Below are 8,754 nucleotides of genomic sequence, written 5' to 3' on the forward strand. Positions count from 1 at the left end.
TACTGAGCTCTCAATAAATGCCAGTTATTATTTCACAGGTGTGGCCTCCAAGGCAGGGGTTAACTTGACCAAATTGAGAAGTTTGAAATCTGCCTTATTGCCTACTTACTCTAGTTCTTTTAACCTTTGTCATGTCTCCTTTTACTGTGTCATACAGGTCACAGAAATAATCATAGCTGAAGACTGTGCCTTAGCATTTCAAGAACAGTATGCTAGCTCTAGGCAGGATTGAAAGTTTGGATACGTAAACTTTAAAAAGGGGCTAAGTGAGGGAAGATGATGATGGTACAGATGTGTTCTAGAATTACTGAATAGTGCCCAGGAGACGCCACTCACATGATGACTGCCAAACAAGCCCAGTCTTCCACCTTGCCCAAACCATTCCACTAGTTCTCTGCTTTAGTATTTTTTGTTTTGTGATTTGTGTATTAAAAGTGTGTTGACAACCATTAGTAACTCTAGTTGTGATGATTCACCTTTTCCATTAAGCAGTTAGGCATAGCACTCAGGAGTTCATATAGCAAAAATTGCAACTTTAAATGCTTTCAGTATCCAAGCAGATAACATAGCTGGAAATGTCAAAATATAAGAAACAGTAGGAAGTCTGCAGGTTGTGATGATCAACAGAGCATACAACTTATGTATGCAAACATGCCACAATTTGGCTCCAATGGTAGGAAGTGGGATTCAATTATTCAAAATAATCCAGAAATCCTTATTTTTATGTGAAATTTCTTGATTTCCTTAATTTTTGATGAAATTAAAGAAATATGCTTTGTAAATTCATCATAAGGTATTAGAATTTGTTTTTTTTAATTTAAAGTCTGGGGATCTGGTGGAGAGTCTTAAAACATAAGAGACCTAAATTAAATTAAATTAAATTAATTCTTCTTCAGTTCTGATTGATTCCTTAAACAAGACAACTCTAGTTTGACTTGATAATTGATGACCTACTTAACTTCTTCAGCAAATAAATAGGAAGTCCCTCTGACGCTTCAGTCCCTCTTCAAGGTGACATTGATGTAAAAGAAAACAAAAGAAAGCCCCTGCTCTCATGGAGCCTACATTCTATTAAGGTTAGATAGAAGAAATCATGCAAATAAGTGTTTTGTTTGTTTTGTTTTGGAGAAAAATAAAGAGATAGGAAATGCCAGAAATGGCATGAATGTTGTTTTATGTACAGTGGGCAGAGAAGGCTTCAGGGATAAAATGAATTTTTTTTTCTTTTTTTTTTTTTTGAACAGAGAGCTGAAGAAAATAAGGGAACCATCACTTGCAGATTCTAGGGGAAGAGAATTCTAAGCAAAGGACGCAGTAAATACAAAGGCTGAATTCTTATTCAAGGAAAAGCAGAAGACCAGTTGATTTGATTCATAGTATCCATGTATATAGAATATTCGGAAAGGCCTATGTTTCAGTAGTGTCTTGTTTGTCCTTTGGCTCATAAGGGAAATTATAAAAGATTTTGAATGGTTAATAGAAATCAACCAAACCATCAAAATTCCACACCATCCCCTTCATCAGTCTTTGTGCTAAATTTAGGTGAAATTTACATTAAATTTTTTTGAAAACAAACAAACAAACAAACAGTATATTGCTGGACAGATAGCTAATGGGTCACTTTCCTCCATTAAATAATCCTGGACTATAAAAATGGTTGCATTAGATCACCTAAAATTTACAATGCAATAATACTGTTTTCATGCTTCAAACCATTAACACAACTCAAATATAATTAATGAGGATGACAACCATATTTTCTAAGTACAAAAACTGAGTGGAGGTATTCACTGTAAATAAGGTCTTCAAGAGTGGGGGTGGGGAGCAGTCCTTTCAAAGGCAATGTTTCCCTCCTGTCATTGCACCATAATTAAAGAGGCAAAGGTCCTGGCTAAGCAAATATAACCTATGCCATGATTGTCACTTTTTTTCATATGCATCTAAGCATTGATCTTGTTTTCCTTCCCATTAATCTCTGTCAAGATGAGTTAATCTCCCTGCCCCTAGGAAGAGAGCTCATTCCTTTTGTTATCTACAGTTTTTTACATGATTGGGAAGTCCTAGCTGTTTATTCATAGGTACCTAAGTATCAGAATTTTAAGATCTTCAGAGTAGGATCTGATCATTCAACTTTGAAACTTACTGGAGTTTAAAATGATAAAATCATAGGGTCCCAAGAAGGAAAGCTAATTTCAAGCCATCCAGTTCAAATCTGTATTTGATGCTTGTGAAGGAAAATTTTATTTATTAAACTATGGATTCACCAAAAATTTGTGATGACTCTTCTGGGTTAAATGATATGTCAGCTGAAGTTCAATTTACAAAATCTCAGGAGGTTGTACAGGACAGAAGATTTTGACCAGCTAGAAATGATGCTTGCCTCTAGAGCTGAAAAGCCCCAGTGGACCAATTGCTTCTCCATAAATTCTTCAGAAATGTATTTTGTAAGGAAAGATTTAACCCTGGGGCGGGGGAGGGAGAAGAATCAGGATGTATAAAGCAGGACAAGGGTAATAGTTTAGTGAATTAGAGGTGGCACTTTCTAAAAACCCTTCCAGTGTTTTCACTAGTGAGTTTTTAAGATGTGGTTTTGTTGTTGTTGTTGTTGTTCTTATTTGATCCAGATTCTTTATTATACATATAAGATGCAATAACCTGGGGAAGCATAGCCATATATATATAATGGAGATCAAAAGTAAGATAAGGGCGCCTGGGTGGCTCAGTGGGTTAAGCCGCTGCCTTCGGCTCAGGTCATGATCTCAGGGTCCTGGGATCGAGTCCCGCATCGGGCTCTCTGCTCAGCAGAGAGCCTGCTTCCTCCCCTCTCTCTCTGCCTGCCTCTCTGCCTACTTGTGATCTCTCTCTGTCAAGTAAATAAATAAAATCTTAAAAAAAAAAAAGTAAGATAACATTTGCCATAGTTAACAATAAGGTTGCTTTGATATTTGGACAAATAATGTAGGGAAAACTGAGGCAATAATTTAAAATCTTTTAACTCAATCTCTAGAACTAAGTAGGACAAACTGAAGAAAAATTATTTTTAGAGAGTAGGCAATAATTTGGTCATGTCGAGGTATCTCAAGCCATTAAAATTATCAATATATTCTTTCCTTAATTCAATAATTAATTCAGCATCTCATAATTTCACTCATTCCTTTATTATCCAAAATTCAGTGAGTATTTCTATAATACATATTACTGCAATTTTGAGAAAATCTGGCAAAACTATGTTAGTGGAAAAGCAGATTGAGCTTTGGCTAGAATGCAGGTAGAGTGTATAAAATATATTATACTGCAGAGGCATTAAAGGGAAAATGAACTGGGTCCACTGGTAAGCTTAAGGCCTGGGCAGGAGAACGGGCTTAAAGAATGAAGAGGGATGCCATTGATGAGGGAGCAGGAGGCTGGCTGAGGACAAAGCAAAAGCTGGCGCCTTGCACCCCCTCTTCACCCGCTCCCCTCCATATGTGTAGCATTCCTCAGGCACCCCTGACTGCCATAAAACGATAAATAGTTAACTTGCAGGGATCGCAATCCTGCAGAACAGGAATCTCCCTTGCTCTACAGAGGTCCTAGAGATCTAAACAGGGAGGTTACCTTATCAATAGCACAAATTTCCAGAGGCAAATAACTGTCAGTTCCTGAAGCCCTAATGTCTCCCTCCTACCATAAACTGGAGGAGATTGAGGTAGAAGGGAATGTAAATGACAGCAGGATCATAACACCCCACCAAGAATCTCCCAACTATCTTGATGTTAATGCCTGACCTAAAGACGACATTGATCAAGCCATAAGGGCAAGGCCTCCCACCGGCACCTTGTAGGCCCTCCTTAACATGTGAGAACTCTGTTGAAATCTCCCATCCCTTCCCCTCACCTTCCCCCAACCGCAAGGTATATAACATGCCTACCCTCACAACCCGCAGCAGCAGCTCTTCCTGCCCACGGGTCCTGTCCCCGTGCTTTAATAAACCTTTTGCACCAGCGACGTCTTAAGAATTCTTTCTTTAGTCGTCAGCTCTGAACCTCACCCCACCGAACCTGACTTAGGTTATGGGACTTCATCACCATGTAGAAAATTCTACAAATATTAAAATGTTAAAACTATTGCCTACAGTGATGGAGTTACATGGTCATGATTACACAGCTGGTTATGGCAGAGTTGGAAGAAATATATCCAGGGTTAGATTAGTCATTCTCAACTGGGAAAGATTTCACCCCTAGGGGAAATTTGGCAACATTTGGGGACATACTTTGGTTGTCACAACTTTGGGGGATGCAACTTGGTCCTAGAGAAAAGAAGGCAGGTATGCTGCTAAATACTTTATAATGAACAGCACAGTCTCCTAGAGTGAAAAATTATCCAGTTCTAACTGTCAGTAGTTCCAGAGCTGAGAAACTCTGGTGTGGACAAAGAACATAGAAAATGAGAATGAAGACAGAATAAGAGCAAACAGGAGTACAGAGAACAGAAAGAAGATGAGGGACACACAGTAGACAGCATGTTCTTTACTCACTCATTTATGAGGATATAAATGAGATACACCAATGATGCATATCTCACTTTGGGGCAGCAGTTCCATGGAAAATTATCTTGTGAAAAATGGTTTAATTCTAGCTACCTGGTTTCAAACATGAAACCAAAAGCAAGTTCTTTCTCCTAAAATTGACTATGACCTTCTACTAAGAACACAGAATTGCCCAGAATGAATAATATCAAAGTAAACCTTCTCCCCTCCTAGGTCCAATGGCTAGGCCGGGGAGATGAATGATAACTGTTTCCCTCCAGCAGAGATCAGCTGAGGGCCATGAGAGTTGACAGACATAATGGAGAAGGGAGGTTAGAAATCACATGAGAAGTCTGCATTCCCCAGAGAGCACCAGATCCAACCTGTCCAGACAGAAGGGGGACACTAGTTCTGCCAGCAGTTTCCAGTATCAGCATGAACTGAATTTACCTTGTTATACCAGGCAACCCTGGAGGAGGAGTCACAGAGCCTGCTGTTTCATAAAATAACAGGTAACTCTCATCAAGAATTGGTAGGCTTTCACAAGCATGGCTGCGTGCATGAAAGTAATCTAATGATTCCTTCTAATTACAGTACTAGAAACCACACACTAATAATTCAAAGAGTTTTCATATTGGATTCAAAATGCCACCCTTTTACAAAGTATCACTATCTTGCTTCATGAAAGTCTTCCAACTGAGTATCATTTCTCAGAAAGTTAGGACCTACATTAAGGACTTCTTGGTCAGGAATATCTACCATTATAACAATTTTGGTATTCTTCACATTACAGGTCAAAATACCACCAAACCTGAGAGTCTGAAGGTACTTGGAAGTTTTTAAGACACCAAGGTAGTTGCTGTGAATATAAACACTGAAGATAAAAAACGGACCACAGTTTTAGTCTTGGGTAATTAAACAAAAATGAGAAATTAAGACTACAGGACAGGTTAATTCTTTTCAGAAAGTTGAGGAAGAGGGAAGAGTCTGCTTTTTCCTGGCTCTCTCCTCTCCTTCCTTTGGCATCCAGGGTTCTTCCCCGCTGCCATGTGGCAGCCTTGGATAGAGAGAACTTTTACTGCTCTAAATTGTATTTACTTCTCTGAATTCCTGAGCCTTGATACTAGGTTCTCTGTGGGAGCTCAATAAATATTCATTGATGGGGATGGTAATGAATACTAGATTTTTTTGGCTCCCTGCTTTCTGACTTTAATCCAGCCATTTCCTTCTCTCTTCCCTGGAGGAACTGGCAATCTGTTTAAAGCATGTTTGCACTTTGGAATCAGGAGGGGAAGCCAGCATAATTATTAGCTCCCAGTGATTCCCAGACTGTCAGTTAATTCTCAGGTCTTGCCATTTTCTCTCCTCTACACGCAGAGCTAAGTTTACATATAAGTGAATTAGGTATCACCTTGAAAGATTTATTTCAGACATAAAAGAAAGGCTAGGAAGCTTCTTTTCTGTCTCAAAATCCTGTGCTCCCAAACACACCAATGTATAGTTGCCTAAAATGTTATTATTATCCACCCATTCTCTGGGCTATAAACTGCTCTCTCTTTAGAAAGCTAACTAAAAGTGAATGCAAAAACCTAATAGAGGGGCGCCTGGGTGGCTCAGTGGGTTAAAGCCCCTGCCTTCGGCTCAGGTCATGATCCCAGGGTCCCGGGATCGAGTCCCGCATCAGACTCTCTGCTCAGCAGGGAGCCTGTTTCCTCCTCTCTCTCTGCCTGCCTCTCTGCCTACTTGTGATCTCTGTCTGTCAAACAAATAAATAAAAATAATATAAAAAAACCCTGATACAAAAAGCCTACATACTGTACAATTACAACTATACAACATTCTGGAAAAGGCAAAACTATGGAGACAGTAAAAAGATCAGTGGTTACCAGGGGTTGTGTGCATATGTCAGCAGAGAAGACCAGGCAGAGCAAAGAAAATTCTTAGGCAATGAAAATAGTCTATGATTCCCTCATGATAGTTACGTGCCATTATATATTTTGTCCAAATCCATAAAATGTACAACACCAAGAGTGAACCCTAATGTAAACTGTGGACTTTGAGTGGTTATGTGTCAATGCAGGCTCATCAATGGTAACAAATGTACCCTAACCCCTGGTGGGGGATGTTGATAATGAGGAAGGCTATGCATGTGGAGGGTCAGGGAATATATGAGAAATTTCTGTGCCTTTCTCTCAATTTTGCTGTGAACGCAAAACTGCTTTAAAAAGTAAAATCAAGGAGCCTGGGTGGTACAGTGGATTAAGCCTCTGCCTTCAGCTCAGATCATGATCTTAGGGTCCTAGGATTGAGTCCCGCATTGGGCTCTCTGCTCAGCAGGGAGCCTGCTTTCCCCTCTCTCTCTGCTTGCCTCTCTGCCTACTTGTGATCTCTGTCTGTCAAATAAATAAATAAAATCTTTTAAAAAATAATATAAAAAATAAAAAATAAAGTCTTAACTTAAAAAAAATAAAAGCTTTGAGTGTGGTAGGAAAAAGGACTGCAAAAGTATGGGGAAATGACTTGGTTCTGGTCTTGCATCTGCCGGTAAGTAACTGCAAAACTTCACAAGAGTCATTTTATCACTTTGGGAATCAGTTTACTCACCTATAGAATGATGGGATCTGAAAAGAGTATTTTAAGTTTTTTCTTTCATCTTTGGTTAATTAAAAAAAAAAAAGTAAAACCACCTCCCATGTACATAAAAAGTGAACATGTATTAAATATATTATTTAACGCGGGGCGCCTGGATGGCTCAGTGGGTTAAGCTGCTGCCTTAGGCTCAGGTCATGATCTCAGGACCCTGGGATCGAGTCCCACATCGGGCTCTCTGCTCAGCAGGGAGCCTGCTTCCCTCTCTCTCTCTCCTTCCTCTCCATCTACTTGTGATTTCTCTCTGTCAAATAAATACATAAAATCTTTAAAATGCAAACTATTTTAAAAATAAATAAATAAATAAATAAATGATTTAACTCATTCCTTAAATGAGGGAATAGATAAGATGTTATAACCAATTTATATAATACAAAGAAGAGAATAATTATAGATCAAAAATCATGAAATAAATATACAACAGGAGATCAAACTAGCTATTTCTACTTTAAGGCATTCAGCTAAAAATCTGCTGTAAAAAAAATTTACAAGCCTGTAGGCAGAAACTATTTTTCATTATTACCAATTATCTACAATTTAGAGAGTTGTAAACTGACCCTCCATAATAATCAGAACCAGGAAACTCTAAAGGGTATGTTCTAGGTAATGTATAGCTTTCCATCAAAGTACAGATTTTTCTCTACATTACAAATCAAATGCCAAGGACTCTGTATGGTCAGAGTGAGTATTCAAGATTTTTAACCATTAATACTTCTCCAAAACTGATGATTTCTCCATGGTCTCAGTGTCCAGGTCTGTTGCTCAATATTTGGGATACCTGGAGAGCAATTTGTTCTTTGTTCTCTGGCCTGATGTCAAGTCCTTGATACCCAACAGTTTATACATGAACTTTCTGTCAGATTACACTTCTCTAATCCTGTGAGGAATAGTCCATTTGTCTATTTTTTTTTCCCTCTTCTGATTTGAAGAGGCCTGGCAAGCTATTGTAAGATAACAGGGATACTATTTATGGGAGTCCTTATCTTTATCTGGTATCAGCGATAAATCAAAATTTGGATCCATTCCTGCTTGTGACTAACTCTTTATGAAATATATGCCTAGATACTGACAGTTAAATTGATATGTCTCTGTCCTCCACTAACCCTTACCTTCTGCTGCTTGACAATTCATTTTGGTCAATTTTCTGGTCCATCTTTACCACTTACTCTAATGATTGTTCTATCCTCTTCCTTCCCTCTTTCTTTCCTGCTTGATTTCACCGATTCCAATACTAAACACTTGGAATCAGATCAGACTCTAAATATGAGCTATTCTTTCCATTATTTGTTAATGAAATCTAAAGCAGCTATGATTTTATGATAAAAATGTTACATGGTTTTGGCAAAATGAGGGATACACTGTTAGTGCTCTCTTGGAAAGCATTCCTATAACTGAGTGCTATCACTGCTTCCAATGATAATTTTCAAGACATCAAGGAAGAAATTGGCCTTTAGGTTGAAAGCGCTAACATTACATTTTAAACTCAGATGAATGGATACTTTCAATAGTATACTTGCTTTGATAGATACAAAGCCCTTATCAATGTTTGGTTTCTAGGCTTTAATTCATTTTTAAGATCCCATTCTTCTCTAGGAGTG

Source organism: Mustela lutreola, chromosome 9, assembly GCF_030435805.1.
Source record: "Mustela lutreola isolate mMusLut2 chromosome 9, mMusLut2.pri, whole genome shotgun sequence".
In the NCBI taxonomy this organism is placed as follows: domain Eukaryota; kingdom Metazoa; phylum Chordata; class Mammalia; order Carnivora; family Mustelidae; genus Mustela; species Mustela lutreola.